This window comes from Myotis davidii, unplaced genomic scaffold (assembly GCF_000327345.1).
Source record: "Myotis davidii unplaced genomic scaffold, ASM32734v1 scaffold449, whole genome shotgun sequence".
NCBI classification, from domain to species: Eukaryota; Metazoa; Chordata; class Mammalia; order Chiroptera; family Vespertilionidae; genus Myotis; species Myotis davidii.
Window position 1 is genome coordinate 1,556,238 of NW_006383007.1, and position 16,284 is coordinate 1,572,521.

General features: G+C 35.1%; 1 long non-coding RNA gene across 2 annotated transcripts in view; it reads left to right on the forward strand.

Moving 5' to 3' along the window:
* Nucleotides 1-1,922: 1,922 nt before the first annotated feature.
* LOC107181565 overlaps nucleotides 1,923-16,284 on the forward strand; it is an 83,336-nt gene continuing 68,974 nt past the window's right edge. For both annotated transcript variants that reach the window (XR_001512227.1, XR_001512228.1), the window contains exons 1-3: nucleotides 1,923-2,012; nucleotides 2,962-3,073; nucleotides 7,158-7,256. This is a non-coding gene — a long non-coding RNA (uncharacterized LOC107181565). The remainder of the gene's footprint in view (nucleotides 2,013-2,961; nucleotides 3,074-7,157; nucleotides 7,257-16,284) is intronic.

Sequence of the window (16,284 nt, forward strand, 5' to 3'; positions counted from 1 at the left end):
GGATCTGAGTTACCTGATAACTTTCTATATTGGTTTTAAAACTATTATAATTTCAAAGGATATGTCATAATTATAGTTTTTTAATTCCCAAGCTTAAACATTGAGACTTTTAAAAAATTTTGTTCATCTCTTCTTGCAAATTTGGCAACAACTGAGAAATAGGACATAAAAGTCAGACAAATAGAAATCCTTATTCCTCATAACAGCTGAACTAGTGAGTATTACTTTAGATTTATGGCCAGAGAGGGCTTACTAATATATCACTGGATGAGTCTTTCCTCTCTCCTCAGAACTACAGGCCCCATCTTGCACAGGTAGGACTTGACCTGCTAAGCTACCGCATGGGAGAGTGGCCCAAAAGCTTGCATCCTGCAGTCAAGCTGGCTCTTAAAGAGAGGGACCCAGAAGATGCTATATCGAATGTACTCAATTACTTCTCCCAAATTCCTCCATTGGATCAGTCCCTCTTCCCATGAGAGGAGTAACTTGTCCATGCTGCGCATGCTGGAGAACAGAGTGGAAATGTCCTCCTTTAGATGGAATCATGGGTAGTAACTGTCCTCAACCCATCATCATCATCATCATCATCATCATCATCATCATCATCAGTTACACACTGAGCAAACTCCACCACAGCAGAACCTCAGGCGGCCCCACCAGGGACATTGTCTACTGAACATCCTGAGGAAGAGAGGAAAGACCTTGCCTTTCCATACGTCTACCCCCACCCTTACACTCCCACCCGCCTTCTCTTTCTAACAGTCTAACTAAGAGTTTGGCCTTTTTGTTTAAAAACTACAACAGAAATAATTGTTTTTAAACATAGAACAGTCCTATCGTTTGCTTTAGGAAGTTGGACTTATTAGTTGCTAAGATCTCTTTCTGTTGAAAATATTTAGTGGCTCAGAATTAGTACCCATGTAGAGAAATCATGAAGTTGCTCAAAAGTAGATTTTGCTCTTTTTAGTCATGATTTCTTCCTCTTTCTACTTTCATTCCCGAAAACTAAGGTTGTTGATTTTAAATAGTGGGTGAGCAGGTACTTCAAATCTCTTAATAAACATCAATAGTAAATTGGTTGATTACTGTTGAAAAGAACAAAAAGTATCAAAATATTATTCCAGTGCATGATGTTTTGCAAATATTATCATTTTAGCATCGTTTTACTTTTTAAGGCAACACTTTCCTGGATAGGTGAAAAAAAGACTAGTTGAAATCGCACACCTTGGTCGAACATCTGTTGTGTGCAAGGCATCGTGCTAAGTAACTGTGGAAGATAGAAAAATACTAAACCATGAACAGTTCCTTCACACCATATATGCATAATTTCCCCCACAGGCATTTATATTCTAGTAGAAATGTGCTGAATTAAATCTCAATACTGGAGGCCAAGGACATAATGCAGGGTCCCAAACAGAACAAACCCGGAGCTGCCTGGATTAAAAGTAATGGAAAAGAAACGCTAATGCTAAAGATGCGTATTCCAGCTGGTGGGAGGTGCATTAGAACAGACTGAACACAGAATCCACTGGAGTCTCATACAGCCGGACAATAGCACAAAGCCCTAAGTGCCCGAGAGGAAGCTTTGAATAGCTCAGTCAGTCTTTCAGTTTGAATGGATAGTATTGGACAGAAGTGTCTCAGGCATTGGAAGAGTGTGGGAGGAAAGAGGAGGAGATGTTATGAATATCTTATCCTGAGCTTTAAGATGAGAACAATGGGCTTCTTATGCAAACTGAATTGAGATGACCATCCTATTTCAAATAGCCAAGAAACTGCATAACTTAAACCTGGACATTTAATGCCATAGGGAGTTTCTCTATATGGATTCACTTTACAAAATAGTACACTGTCACTGCTTGATCTTTTTAAAATTCTTTAAACAAAATTAAAGTTCACAAAAATAAAGTTCACATCATCTTCCTGGTTTAGAGACTTATGCCCTGCTGAAAAGGCCAAGCAGGACTCAAGTCTGCCTTGAAGATGACGGTAGAGGAGTGAACAAATGCTTGGTAAGTTTCCTTACGTGTTTGCTTATTTCACAAACATTCTTAGCTTTCAATTCATCATAGTTATAAAATTCTCAAAGTTTAAAGTATTTTTAAAATCATCTAAAAATAACCTCTCACCTATTTTAGTAATGCCTCCTTCTCAAGTATCTCCCATAGATGGTCAAAACCTTCTGAACGAATTTGGTTGCTTTAGTGATTCAAAGTTCCGTGTTTGTTTGTTTTTTTAAATCTCTTTGCAACCAGTACCTTACAACTTTTACTCTTTAATTCCCTATCTGACCTTCCCCATCTATGGACAACCATCATATGTTGGAATATAACTGTCTTCCCTTAGTTTTTCCTAATCATATTCAGGTCCTTCAGCAATTCTTTGTGTGGCATCCTTTTCCAAGGGAATATCTTAGGAATATTATTTCTCTGTATTTTATTTATTTCATTACCACTGAAATTACCACATCTCCCTTCCCTCCACCCGCTACCTTCACTTTCTTGGGGGGAATTTTTCCACATTTCCCTTCCCAGAAACTTTTACAAGATGACATGTAGGGACATAAACAAGTGTTAGGCTTTGTGTGAGCAGATAGACTCATAGAGTTTTATAAGTTTGAGAGACACTCATGAGTGAAAGCTTTTTGCTTACAAAGACTACTACTGTGTGCAAGATGCTTACTTGTCAATTTCTGAATGGGCAGGAACATTTGGTAGCCTATTTTCTTCGCATTTAGTATTGAATTAGCATAAAATAACTGGTCTTCCATGTTCTATGTGGCCATGTCTATTCTTTATGGGTCAAAGCAGGAAAAAGTATTTCCAAATGATTGAGACCAAAAATTTCTCGTAGAAAAATGTTTTATTTGGGGCCAAATTTATCTGTTTTGTGACTTTATTCATTTCACAGGCAATTTCTCACATGTTCATTGTTTTCATTTTTCTTGAATCTTTATTACAGAATAGTTGGAATGCAAATACCAATTATTATCCAGAAATGGGCACTCAGTTGATTTTGAAGGAACCTGAACTTTTGACTTGGATTATTCAGTCACTCAAAACTACATTTCTCTGTGAGTTTCAAATCATAGCAGGGTTATTTAGGCAACAAAAAAAATTTAAGGATGTCCTTAAAGTCTATTTTTAAGGGAGAGGACTATAAAAAATAGTGAATGGGTATTCTAAATAGCTAGGGAAACGAATGTGTGTATGAGGGTAATGTAGGAGTGATGCCCAAGGTGTAGAGTGGGGTGAGAGTTCATGTGAAGAACATGAACCAGGAGGTAATGTATGAGGGACTGTGTCATAGATGACCATCCTTTATTAGAACATCTAAAGTTGACACTTTCCCCAAACAACAGTGACTTGTTAATATGTTTTTCCTGAGAAAAAGGGTAACCAAAACTTCACACCCTCCCAGAGCCTGGAGAGTGGGCAGACTTTGTGTCTCAATGTACCACAGAGGGACCCTCATTTCAAGTCACACTGAACTCCTCTGGAGCCTCCCCCATCATCCTTCCCCAACCTCCAAACCTTTGAGACACCAGCCTAACACTAGCTGTGTCTGTAATCAATGGGGAGGAGTGCAGCACCCCATCCTGGAAAATTCCACTGAAATGTTTCCTCAAGCAGAATCTGACCTCAGGCACACAGCATCCTTTGTTCACATTTCTCACTCTGCCCCCTGCTAACGTGGAGGGTTTTAACAGTGGGAGCTCAGAATAGAGCTGCAACATAGAGCATAGGGATACACAAATCCTTATTTTATTAACACTGTAAATTCCATTTCCTCAGAATGGCCAATTTTTCTCTGCCTAGCAGCAAAAAGATAGTTAAAGGGACTTCTGGTGACATTCCCTTTGTTTAATGAAGCTTGGAGTTATGGGCAACTGCCTTGAACTGCCGTTATTATCTGCATGAGTGAATAAGGGCTGAGGGTCCAAGTCTGTGCAAAGACTTTTATTGCAAATAGGCACATTGATCATTCATAATCAGACCTACCAGGTCAGCAGAGCTGCGGTGACAGCAAGCCCTGAAAAAGCTGACCAACGGAGTACTAGCGCTCATAGGTTAACATATATTCAAGCAGAATGAGATCCTCTTTTCTTTACACCCTTGTCTCTTGGCTTTCTTCTGACAGAGTGGGAATGAGAACCAAAAGGCATTTGAACTATATCCCATATCACCAACCACAGAGTCATCCTCTGCCCCTCTGAGGCCTCTACATGTTTCTAGAGCCTTGTTTCTTTAGAGGTGTATTCCTTCTGTGTAAAGGTTTGTGCTGTCGGCCTCACATTACCATATGATTTAGGATATTATGGTCCTGGTTCCCTGTAAATCCATGGCTTTCTGATTCCCAATATTTACTCACATTAAACTCACATTCAGAAGAGAGCATTTCAAAGACGTCCCTATTTGAAACTTCAGAGCGAATGTCGAGCCACGTTTGTTTCCTTATCATTGCATTGGCTAGTAAGCTCTTAAAATATATCTTTGAATACAGGGACATCCTATTTGAAAAATCGGCTTTATTACATTACTAGTGGCTGGTGCACGAAATTCGTGCACATTGTGGGGAGGGGTGTCCCTCAGCCTGGCCTGCACCCTCTCCAATTTGGGACCCTGGATTTGTGTGTTGGTTTGTTGTCTCAGTGACACAGGGACAATGGAAAGGCCTGTACCTTCACCTAGATTACAAAATTGGAAGAACTAGATAATAAATGCATTTTAGATTTTAGGCCTTGATTCTGCTCTAAAGAGTGACAAAGCTAAGGAGGTATTAATCAGTAGAGAGCATGACAGTAGTAGCAGGGATATAAAATTTGAGCAGAGTCTGAAATCAAAGAGGATTTTGAGATTAATAGAATATGGTGAAAACACCAAGAAACTCAATTTGATGTCCCATGTTCATACAGAAAAGTGGCATTGCTAGCCCATTTTGAATTGGATGTGCTTTGTGAATTATTTTTCTAACGGTAATGAATTTGCAATGGTCTATCTACACGTGATCACTCAGTTGACCTTGTGACCAATGACAAGCATATGTCAAATGGCTGGCAAGGGTGAGGGGTTTCCTGAGTCATCTGAGTGATGAACCCATGAGCTTGTTAGCGTGATTTCTTCATCAGCTGTGCTAAGTGAACAAAGACTGCACTAAAGGGGTAAGAAGGAAAATGTGACCATTTTGATAATCACTTCTTTTGCGACTTGATGCAGGCAAGAATCAACTAGGCTGTGATTCTTCCATCAGATGCTGAGAAATGAGGAAGCATTTTAAGTCTAAAACAACTAAATATATACACACTTATGACAGTATTTTTAGATGTTTTTCCACATTGCCACATAAACTCAAAATCAGCCCAAAATAGTAGTCCAACAAATTTTACAATTGATTTTGCACTTAGTGAACTACTCAATACATAGGTACTAGTAATTTGATTTTAACCATTAATTAGAAGTTTAAACATAGAATTTTGGAAATAAAAGGGACTTTGTGGTTTAATCACTCATTCTAAACTAAACAATCTTGAGGCTCAAGAAAGTAAGTGACTATCCTGGAGATTATCAGAGATTTAATGGGCCCCTAATTTCTAGCTCAATGTTTTTTGTCTTACTCTCTATAATAATTTGTATTTTTTAGATTTTTACACATAAGTTTTCATTCAAAGTTTCTCTTTGGTTCCAATTACATGTTTCAGAGGTTTAGGGTCCAAATAAGAATCATATACTGCCTTTAGTTTTTGTGATTCTTAAATCTCCTTTAGTCTGGAACAATTCCTCAATCTCCCCCTAGCTTTCATGACCTTGACATTTTTGAAGAGTTACTTGTAGGGTGTCCCTCATTTGGGGTTTGTCTGAGATTTCCTCCTATCGAAGGTTAGGTTATGAATATTTGGTAGAGTACAACAGAAATGGCACTGTATTATTTTCAGAGTACAATACCAAGAAGTACACTCTACCAAGTCTTCCTGTCACTGGTAATGTGTCCCTGAACACTTGGTTAAGGTGTTGTCTGCTAAGATTCTCCAGTCTGAAAGTATGTTTTACTTATTAAATAATAAGCAGTTAGTAAGTATTTGTGGGGAGATGTCTGAGATCATGTAAGTTTCATTTCCCACATCAAACTTTTGTCCATTAATAGTAGTATCCATTGATAATGTTTTTCTAAAACTATTATTTTCATTGTTGCTAAGTAACTATTTTCTAATGCCAAATTTCCTTCTACATTGTTAGTTGACATTTGACTCTCAGCAAGACTCTTCGCATCTCTTGCTTTTATTTAATCATCATGTGTACATATCAGTATGAACTTAAGGATATCAATTTTATTCACTGGGTTATAATATTTTACAGGCATTTTTATTTTGATATTCTGTCACGTATTTGACCAGTGAGAGTTTCTTTAAACAGAATCTCATCTTTTCTTGCCATATACACTTCATTTTTTTTTTTTTTTTTTTAGCACTTTTTAAAGTTCTGGCAAGCCAAGATATTCTAGGATTTACCATGGACTTTTTTTTCACCCTAGCCTTGAAATCAGCCAATTCTCTAGAGAACCTTAGGTTTTTAGTGGTATTTAGAAGCCGAGATCTGTGCACTTTTGTTATTTGCTTCAGGGTCCTCTCAGTAAAAAGACCTAGGAAGTATATATATGTATGTGTGTGTATAAGTATATGTATAGGTATATTCATACTTATAAATCCTTATTTTTCCACAGCAAGAAAATATGACCACAATATATTTATTTATTTTTCTTAATCGCCTTGTATCTGTCAATCTCAGAGACACATAAGCCATCTCCTTGGGCCCAACGAAATGGGATTTCCCCTTAGCGCTGGCCCCAGAGAATACACTAGTCAAGTTCCTGAACATGGCTAGAGTGGGCTGGGCTGGCTTTTTTCCTTCCTCCAGTTCAATTCGGCTCTGATAAAACGCCAGCTGATGAAGCTTTGGTTAACTGGTTTCTCCTGAGGGCAACCCTGTTAAGAAGAGAGCGCTCTGATGTATTTCCTGTCTCCCTGCTAGAAACTCAAGGGGAATTTTTCTCCAATACTTACTGTGAGGACCTGGTAGGGCTCCTAGAGGTAAAATTCTCAAAAGTGTGGGGTTCCCTCCTCACCCCAGTGACTGGGTCTTTCTGGTGTTTTTCTCTCTCAGACTTGTTCACACTGAGCTTCAAGCAATTCATCAATTACAGTTCAGTTGTCCTCTGGCCCTGGTTCCCCTGGAGGTTTCACTTTACGGATTTCTGCTCTGGTAAGTTGTGATATTCTGTATTTGCCTGTCGATGTCTATTTTTTGGGGGCAGCGGTTTGCCCTGTGATTTGATTTCTCTTATGGATCTAAGAAGAATTGTTGATTTTTTGGTTTGTTCAACTTTTTACCTGTTGTTTTGATGGAGTGGCAACTCCCAAGCTTCTTATATGTCAGGCCAAAAATGGAAGTTTTTACTTAGGCCTTTTCAAATTTCTTTCAACAATGTCTTGTAGTTTTAGGTGTACAGGTCTTGCACCCATTTTGTTCATTTATCTCAAGGTATTTCACATTTCTTGATGGGAATTTTTAACAATTTTATTTTACAATGGTTCATTGCTACTATATGGAAATACACTTGTATTTTGCAACCTTACTAGTAAGTAGCTTTTTGAACATTCCTTAAGATTTTCTACATTAATATAATACTGTCTCAACTGGGACAGCTTTTAGTCTTTTTCTTTTCCAATACATATGCTTTCTATTTATTTTTTTCCTTATTGTAATAGCTAGCACCTTCAAAAAAATGCTGAATAGAGTTGATAACAGTGAGTTTTTTTGCCTTGTTCCTAAACTTAGGGACAACTGTGGGGGTTTTTTTGTAGATGCCTCTTATATCCATGAAGTTACCTTATTTTTTTAGTTTGTTAACAGTTTTTAATCATTAATAGGTATTCAATTTTATCAGATGCTTTTTTTCATTCCTTTTTAAGCCTAGTAATATATGGAATATACTCAGTTACTTTAATAGATTTTCAAATGCTAACCAAACTTGTTTTCTTAGGATAGATCCTACTTAGGCATAATGTATTATACATTTTATGTATTTCCGGATTTGATTTGCTAAATTTTTAAAAATAATTTTTACATTTATTTTTATGAAGAATATTGGCCTATAATGTTCTTTTCTGATGTCTTTGGTTTTGTTATCTGGATGGATAATGCTGGCTTCATAAAATGAATTGGGAAGAGTGTGTGCTATTTTTTTTTTTCTTCTAAAATAGTGGTTCTCAACCTTGGCTGCACATTAGAATCACGTGGGAATCTTTTTAAAATCCTGATTTCTGGGCCTCATCCTCTGGAAATTCTGTTTCTTTGTTATGGGGTGGGGCCACAACATTAGTAACAAAGAAACAGAATTTCTGGAGGATGAGGCCCAGAATTCAGGATTTTAAAAAGATTCCCAGGTGATTCTAATGTGCAGCCACGGTTGAGAACCACTGTTCTAAAGCATAAGGTAGAATTTACCCAGGAAGGTATGTGGGTCTGTTGTTTTAATTGTACAAAGGTTATTCAAATTTTTCATAGACCCAGGTGTCTTAGATTATCTACTCATTTTTTAATGAGCTTTGATTGTTGGTGTCTTTTAAACTATTCTTCTATTTTATCTAAGTTGTTGAATTTATTAGGATACAGTTGACCTTAAAATTTTCTTATCCTTTTAATACTTATAAGGTATTCAGTAATGAGCCACCTTGTATTTTTATATTGGTGATTTGAATGTGTTTTTGTTGTTGTTTTCTGATAAATCTGAATAGGATTATTCAATTTTATTAATGTTTTCAAAGATCAGGTTTTGGCTTCATTGAGTTTTCTCTATTATTTTTGTTTTATATTTAATTGATATCTTCTCTTAATTAATTTGCTAAGAAATTATTAACATTAATGACTAATATTCCAAATTAGTCACTTGGGGGTTAATTTTCTTTTTCTAGTTTCTTACTGTGGTAGCTGAGGTCTTTGATTTTATCTAAGATTTGATATAAACCTTTTCTCTTTTCTAATACTTAAGTGTGTTATGGTTGTAAATTTCTCTCTAAACACTTTTGTAGCTGCAAGCCTAAAATTTTGATTCATTGCTAATTTAGTATTATCCATTTCAAAATGTTTGCTAGTGTCTTTTATGATTTCTATCTTGATTTGAGGGTTGTATAAGCTAAGACGTAAGTTGCTTAATTTGTAATATTTGAGGCTTTGTAGATGTTTTATTTTTATTAATTTCTAATTTAAGTTTTGGCTAGAGAAAATCCTATTTTAAGATTTTTAGCTTTTAAATTATATTGACTAAATTTATGATTAGTATATAATTAATATTGGTTACTATTTCATATGCACTGGAAAAGATTGTGTAATCTGAAGTTGTGGCATTATAGTGTTCTTTAAATGTCAAGTAAATTAAGGTGGTTGACAATGTTGCTCAGATCTCTATTATCATAGATGGTGTTTTTTTCCCTGGTTGTTCCATTAATTGTCAGGAAGAGCATGTTTAAGTCTTCAACTAAGATTGCATATTTTTCTTTTTTTCCAGTTTTTGCTTTATATGTTTTGTGGCTCTTTTATTGTGTACAGTAGTACCCCTTTATGTACAGGGGGTATGTTCCAAGATACCCTGTTGAAGCAGGGGGTCCCTCGGGGGTGAGGACGACGGAGCCCCAATGTGCTAGGGTGTCTGCATGCATGACCCTGGGACCAGGTTCAGTGACGCAGATCCATTTTATTGTGGAACTACAGGGGTATATATAGCATGAGGGGACCAATCAGAGGGAGACAAGTTGCTACAGGCGACCAATGGCTGAAAGGCTGGGGTACTGTGCATGTGGCTCTAGGAGTTCGTTCAGGCGGGCGTTGCTACTTCCTGGTGTGCCGAGGAAGCATGTCATGGTGGAGTGTGCTCACACCATTGCATCAGCCGCAGCGCTGAGAAATAACTTCCCGAGCTCTACTACACTCTGTGGCTGCCTGAAACCACAGACACTATGAATCTTATATATACAATATATATAAGTATAATAATATTAAGTATAACATTAATAAGTATAATAGTTAAGTATAAAAAGTATAATACAATATATGTATAAGTATATGTATATGTATAAGTAATATGTATATATAACATGTACATTATACTTACGTATCTGTGATAAAGTTTAATTTATAAATTAGGCACAGTAAGAGATTAATAACAATAACTACTTATAAATTATAACCATATGCTATGATAAAATTATATGAATGTTTTCTACCTCTCTCTCTCAAAATATCTTATTGTACTATACTCACCCTTCTTGTGATGATGTGAGATAATAAAATGCTTCCATGATGAGATAAAGTGAGGTGAATGAATGATATAGGCACTCTGACATAGCTTTAGACTACCACTGACCTTCTAATGATATACCAGGAAGATCATCTGCTTCTGGTGATCCTGGATCAAGTCATGAGGGCATCAATGGCTGGATGCCAGGGGCAGATGTCAATGTTTGGGGAAATTTAGTATTTTCAGACTGCAGTTGACTGTGGGTTACTGAAACTGCAAAAAGTGAAACTGCATGAGGAGGGCCGACTGTATTTATAATTGTTTTACTTTCTTGATACATGAACTTTTATAATAATGACATATCCCCCTCTATCTCTAAAAATAGCACTTATCCTCAAGTTTATTTTATTATATTAATATTAAATTGTTCTTATTTACAAATAAAATTTTAAATTTTTACTTTCAGTAATTGTGTTTTCTTTTAAGGTCTCATAGGTAGGAGATCATTTATATGCAAGATCTTTTATATAAAAGACATGAATTAATTCACATCTGTTACATTTAATATAATTATTGATGTGATTGCATCTAGATAAGCTTTTAACTATTTGTTTTAAATTTTAGCATTTAGTTTTTTCTTTCATCTTTTTGCCTTGTTTTTTTGGTAAATATAAATTTTAAAATGCCATTTTCATATGTCTACTTTTCTATTTTAACTGCATTTCTTAGTGGTTGCTGCAGAGGTTAAAATGTATAGTTTATATCTATTCAGGCTACTTAGATAAAATTTTTAATTACTTCTTGTAAAATACAGATGGCTTGTAACAATATATATTTCCATTTCCTCCCCCTTCTTAAAACTATTTCCATGTGTATCGTATCTATTCACCCTATAAAGCAGAGGTGGGGAAGGCCCAGCTCTCTGGCCATATAAGACTCGCAAAATCATTTGGTCTGGCGCTGCCAAGGCATTAGGGGTGAGTTAATTAATTGTTTAACCAAATATAGCAGGCTACTTTTTAACCTGATAATTTTGTATGGCCCATGAATGATGTTATAAATATCCAAATGGCCTTTGGCAGTAAAAAGGTTCCCCACCCCTGCTTAAATCAACAAATAACTTAAGATACCTTTTTGCCTTATATACTCATATAACTTACAAAAAAGAAAAGAAGTTTTATATTTACTCATACTTTTACCATTTCTGTTACTTCATTCTTTCCTATTGATCTGAGTTGTCATTAAGTGTCATTTATTTTGAGATTGAAGAACTCATCTTAGCATTTCTTATAGTGTATACCAGTGTTCCTGATAGTTTCTTAATTTTTTGTTTACCTAAAAATGTTCTTAATTTGCCTTCAATTTTGAAATATAGCTTTGCTATAAATATTTTTTTTTATCCTTCCATGCTTTGAACATGCCATTCCAATGTCTTGGACTTCCATGACTTCACATGAGAAGTCAGCCATTAAATTTTGTGGTACCCTCACCTTCTCCAAACCTCCTGAAATATGTTGCTCAGGCTTCTTTCAAGATCGTCTTTTTATCTTTGGCTCATAAGCTGTTTGACTCTGGTATGTCTAGGTATAGATTTATTTTTATTTATCTTGACTGGTATTTGTTGAACTTTCTGGATCTGTAAAATAATGTATTCTACTAAATTTGTAAATTTTTAGTTAATTTATTTTCAAATATTTATTTTTTTTACCTCTGTGGGGTTTTTTTTCTTTTTCTTTTTTCTTTCTTTCTGGAATTCCAATTACATGCATGCTAGATGATCTTAAATGTTCTGTTCTCGTTTTCTCTGTTCTTTGAATTGGAGAATTTCCATTGGTTTTTTAAGTGCAGGAATTCTTATTTTAGCCATGTCGGTGTCTGCTACTGAACTTAATCTAGCTAATTTTATGGATTCCTCATTAATTTCCAACCGCTCTGCTCTTTGGGTTCTGTTCTCTGAAACCTCAGTCTTTCTGTGACCAAACTGTGCACAGTGGGGAACTGTACTCAGCTGTGAAAAACATTAGGCTAAGATTCTGCGTAGTTTTACCTTTGAAGAGGATGCCTCTCTATGGTTTCTCACCATACTGACAGCCAGGCATTTGGACAGTTTCTGCCCTGAATTCCGGTCTATTTCCCGCTATGATTCCTTTACTGTCAGAACTTCCCCTTTACGTTTCGAGTGGTTTGCTCTGCTCTGCTCTTCAGTATGAGGCACTTTTACCCTGTATGCTCATGGTTTTTTCCTACATCATTTTCAGCAGCTATGGGGCTTAATGGAGCTTTTGTTCCCAAAACTTACAAAGTCAAAATTCGTATTCCTTTAATTTACTGTTTTTAACTGGCTGAATTCTTTTCTGCTTTTGTCTGGTCTTAAACGCTTTATAGTATATTTAAATAGTTGTCCTTGATTTTGTTTTTTGAAAAATAAAACTATGCTATATTTGCATGACCACTCCATTCTTCAGCCATTTACCCTCTCCAGTATTTTTTAATGGTGGTGTTTTCTGGTGGATGTTATTTCTGTATTAATCCATGGCTTTCTGCTTTTCATTCTCTAAGATATTCAGCATTTATATTCTTATGTCATATTTTACTGTTTTTCAGAAATTATGTATTTATTTTGTCTCTGTTATTCAGAAAATTTGAAATTGTAGTAGAGGTATCCCACATTCATTCAATATTCTCAAAATTGGTTATTGAATATCATGTTTCTATTAAACTTTACGTTTGTAAGTATGTTAATTAGTTTGTGCAATCAAGAATAGTTTGAATTATATTTCTTTCAAAAATAACGTTAGAGCAGTAATCGGTTTGGCTCAGTGGATAGAGTGTCGGCCTGCGGACTGGGGGGTCCCAGTTTCGATTCCGGTCAAGGGCATGTACCTTGGTTGCAGGCACATCCCCAGTAGGAGGTGTGCAGGAGGTAGCTGATTGATGTTTCTCTCTCATCGATGTTTTTAACTCTCTAACCCTCTCCCTTCCTCTCTGTAAAAAATCAATAAAATATATTTTAAAAAAAATAACAGAGTAAAAAATTGGTAATTGAAATAAAAGGTTATTAACTATAGTTAGTCAGGATAGAGTTCAGGGTAATTGGTAAAACCTCATTTTGTTTTGTGTTTTTTTAGATACATAAGTCTATTATGTGTAGTCTTCCTCAAATTTTTTCTATAATAATTTTTCTACTTTTTATTTCAAATATATTTACTAGTATAAGCTGCCTCTTATTCTTATTTTTTATTCTTGGTTGCATTTTCAAGTCTTGTTTACTCATCTAGAGATAAACTTCTTGTAAGTAGGGATTTTGCATGCCCATAGAAACAGCTGCAGGGCCTTGGTGATGTTGATTAAAAACTCTACCTTACTTTACCTTTCTCCAATACACTAACCACAGTAGATGAAGAGAGGCCAGTTCCCACACCTAAGCACTTTATTTGATGTACATTTTATAAAAAGACCATTTGAGGTATAGATATTTTATTTCTTTCTATCATCTGGCTATAAGTATAAAATTTTATCTTTGTTGTTTTGGGGAAAAGTAAGCACTATTGCTTTAAATCTTTCTCTCACTTAAATATTTTTTTAAATTTTATATAAAATCTTTTTAATTTTAGATATAGAGATCTTGCTCTTTAATTGTATTTTTTAAGAATTTCAAGGTAGTTTTTTAAGCAAGTCTTATAAGTAATGGTAATGTAAGGTTTTTGAAAGAATTTTAAGTATGTATCACATGTAGCCATGGTATGCCACATTGTTTTAAAGTCCAATCATTTAAATAAGTAAACAATTTATTGTCATTAACATCTATTTAAAATGATACAATGAGGAGCTCTCAAATTTTTAGATTAGTTTATTGCATACTTTGCTTTTGTGTGACTTATAATCTTCTCAGGAATAGATAAAAGATGTATGTAAGTAATTACTACCCTGTACAGTACTTTATTTATTAAAACACTAAAGAATATGCCTCTATATTTGTAATTAAGTTACTAATTGAATGCTGCATAAATAGTAATATTTTATCTGAAAGTATTCTAAATTATAAGTATTTGAAAGAATTATATAGAAACAATCCACCTCATATTTGTTCAGCAAATAACTAGGTATATTTTATTCTTCCATATCACTGACTATCATTATGTTTTAGACAAGGATATAGGGGCATATTAATAATTTTAAAAAATCTTGACATTTGCTGTTTATTATTCCGAATTTGTGATTTGATCTGACAAGTCAAGTTAATAACTTCAGTATCTGCCACTGTATATACATTCCTTTTTTGAGCAATTCAGTATTGTTTTTGCCATTTTGATAGTTATATGATAGTTATATCATTTTTAAGTATTGCATTAGCAATATTACAATAATAATCAAAAGGAAAACCAGTGGAGTTTATTATTGTCAACGCAAATATCTCTAGCTGTCTTCTGTCTGCATGCATGGTAAGGTAGCACTTACGTTCACTGTGGTACTGGTTACAACCACATAACCTGCTTTAGGCTATTGATGTGTATTGCTTCCTTGTGAAAAATATTAAGAAGCTGTCCATTGTAAATCTGTGATGTCTTTGGTGACTTCTCTCTCATTTCTGATTTTGTTTATATGGGTCTTTTTTATTATATTAATAATATTTTATTAATCTTTTCAAAGAACCAGGTCTTTGTTTTATTGATTTTTTTTGTATAGTTTTTTTTGTTCTCTATTTCATTTAATTCTGTTCTAATTTTTATTATTTTCTTCTGCTGACATTGGGTTGCTTTTTTTCTTCTTTTTCTAGTATTTTAAGATGTGTATAGTTCCATTTGGGTATTAGAAATATCAGGAGAAATGATTAGTAAATTATATGATTGCCTAACTACTATGATGTACACCTGAAACTAATACAAAATAATATTGAATGTAAACTTTAATTGAAAAAAAAATAAACGAAGTAAATTATTTTAAAGAAAGAAAGAACCTGTCCATGGTTTGCCATCTTACTTTCTCCCTGCTGCAGAAATCTTAAGAGTCTATATATCAAGGTTAAATCCCTATTTTTGAGGGGCAGTGGTGAACAGAGCCATTACTGCCCGTCCCCCCTTGAACATGATAAGGCATGAGATTTTGTTTGTTTCTGCAATATATTCTAGCATATTCTAACAGATACAAAATTCTTTATCCAAGGGGAACGTCGTAAGTTTGAAATATGTGCCATTGGCTTAACTTTAGGATGGAGGTAATGAAGAAACTATTTTTGGACACTGGAAGGATGGGAGTCTATCTTATGCTGAGACAAAACATCTGGTAAATTGTTTATGGAGATGTGAAAACAAAATAATGTACCTAAGGAACTTGTAGCTCCAGGGCAAGAGATTAAAAAACAGTTTTGGAAGTGTGTGTTGGTGATGGTGGCTGCATTTGAGCAGGAAGTATATGACACAGCAAGACCAGAAAATAATTAGCTTGAAAGTAGGAATGAATGGAAATAGAGTACATGAATTCAAGATCTTATAGAGTTGAACAGAAAACTGTTTCTGAATTCCAACTAGTAAAGAGAAAACTGAGAAGCATTTTGAGTCACTGCCGGGAGCCGGTCCATCCTTGCTGTTTCAAGGGACCTGGCATATATGGCATACTGTTCTTAATATGTTTGGTCACCTTCTTGGCACTATGTGTTTTAACCAAGGTCACCTCTCTGAGAAAGGTTGTTTCCCCAGGTAGGGATTTTCCCCTGAAGTTAGGGAGGGAATAAAACCTCTTAACTGCCAGGTGGGTAATTAATCACTTTAACTATGAACAATCATGCTTAAGCTACATAATCTTTACTCCCTGGAATGGAGATAAGAAACGCCCTAACCTTTGGAATAGAGATTGATAGGATTAGAATCAACTGGTATAAATACAGATGCAACAAGACAACAGGAGACAGAACTTAGAACCTACACACAGAACTTAGAGACACAGAACTTAGAAGACAGAACCTACACAGAACCGAGAGACAGACGAACTTCGCTG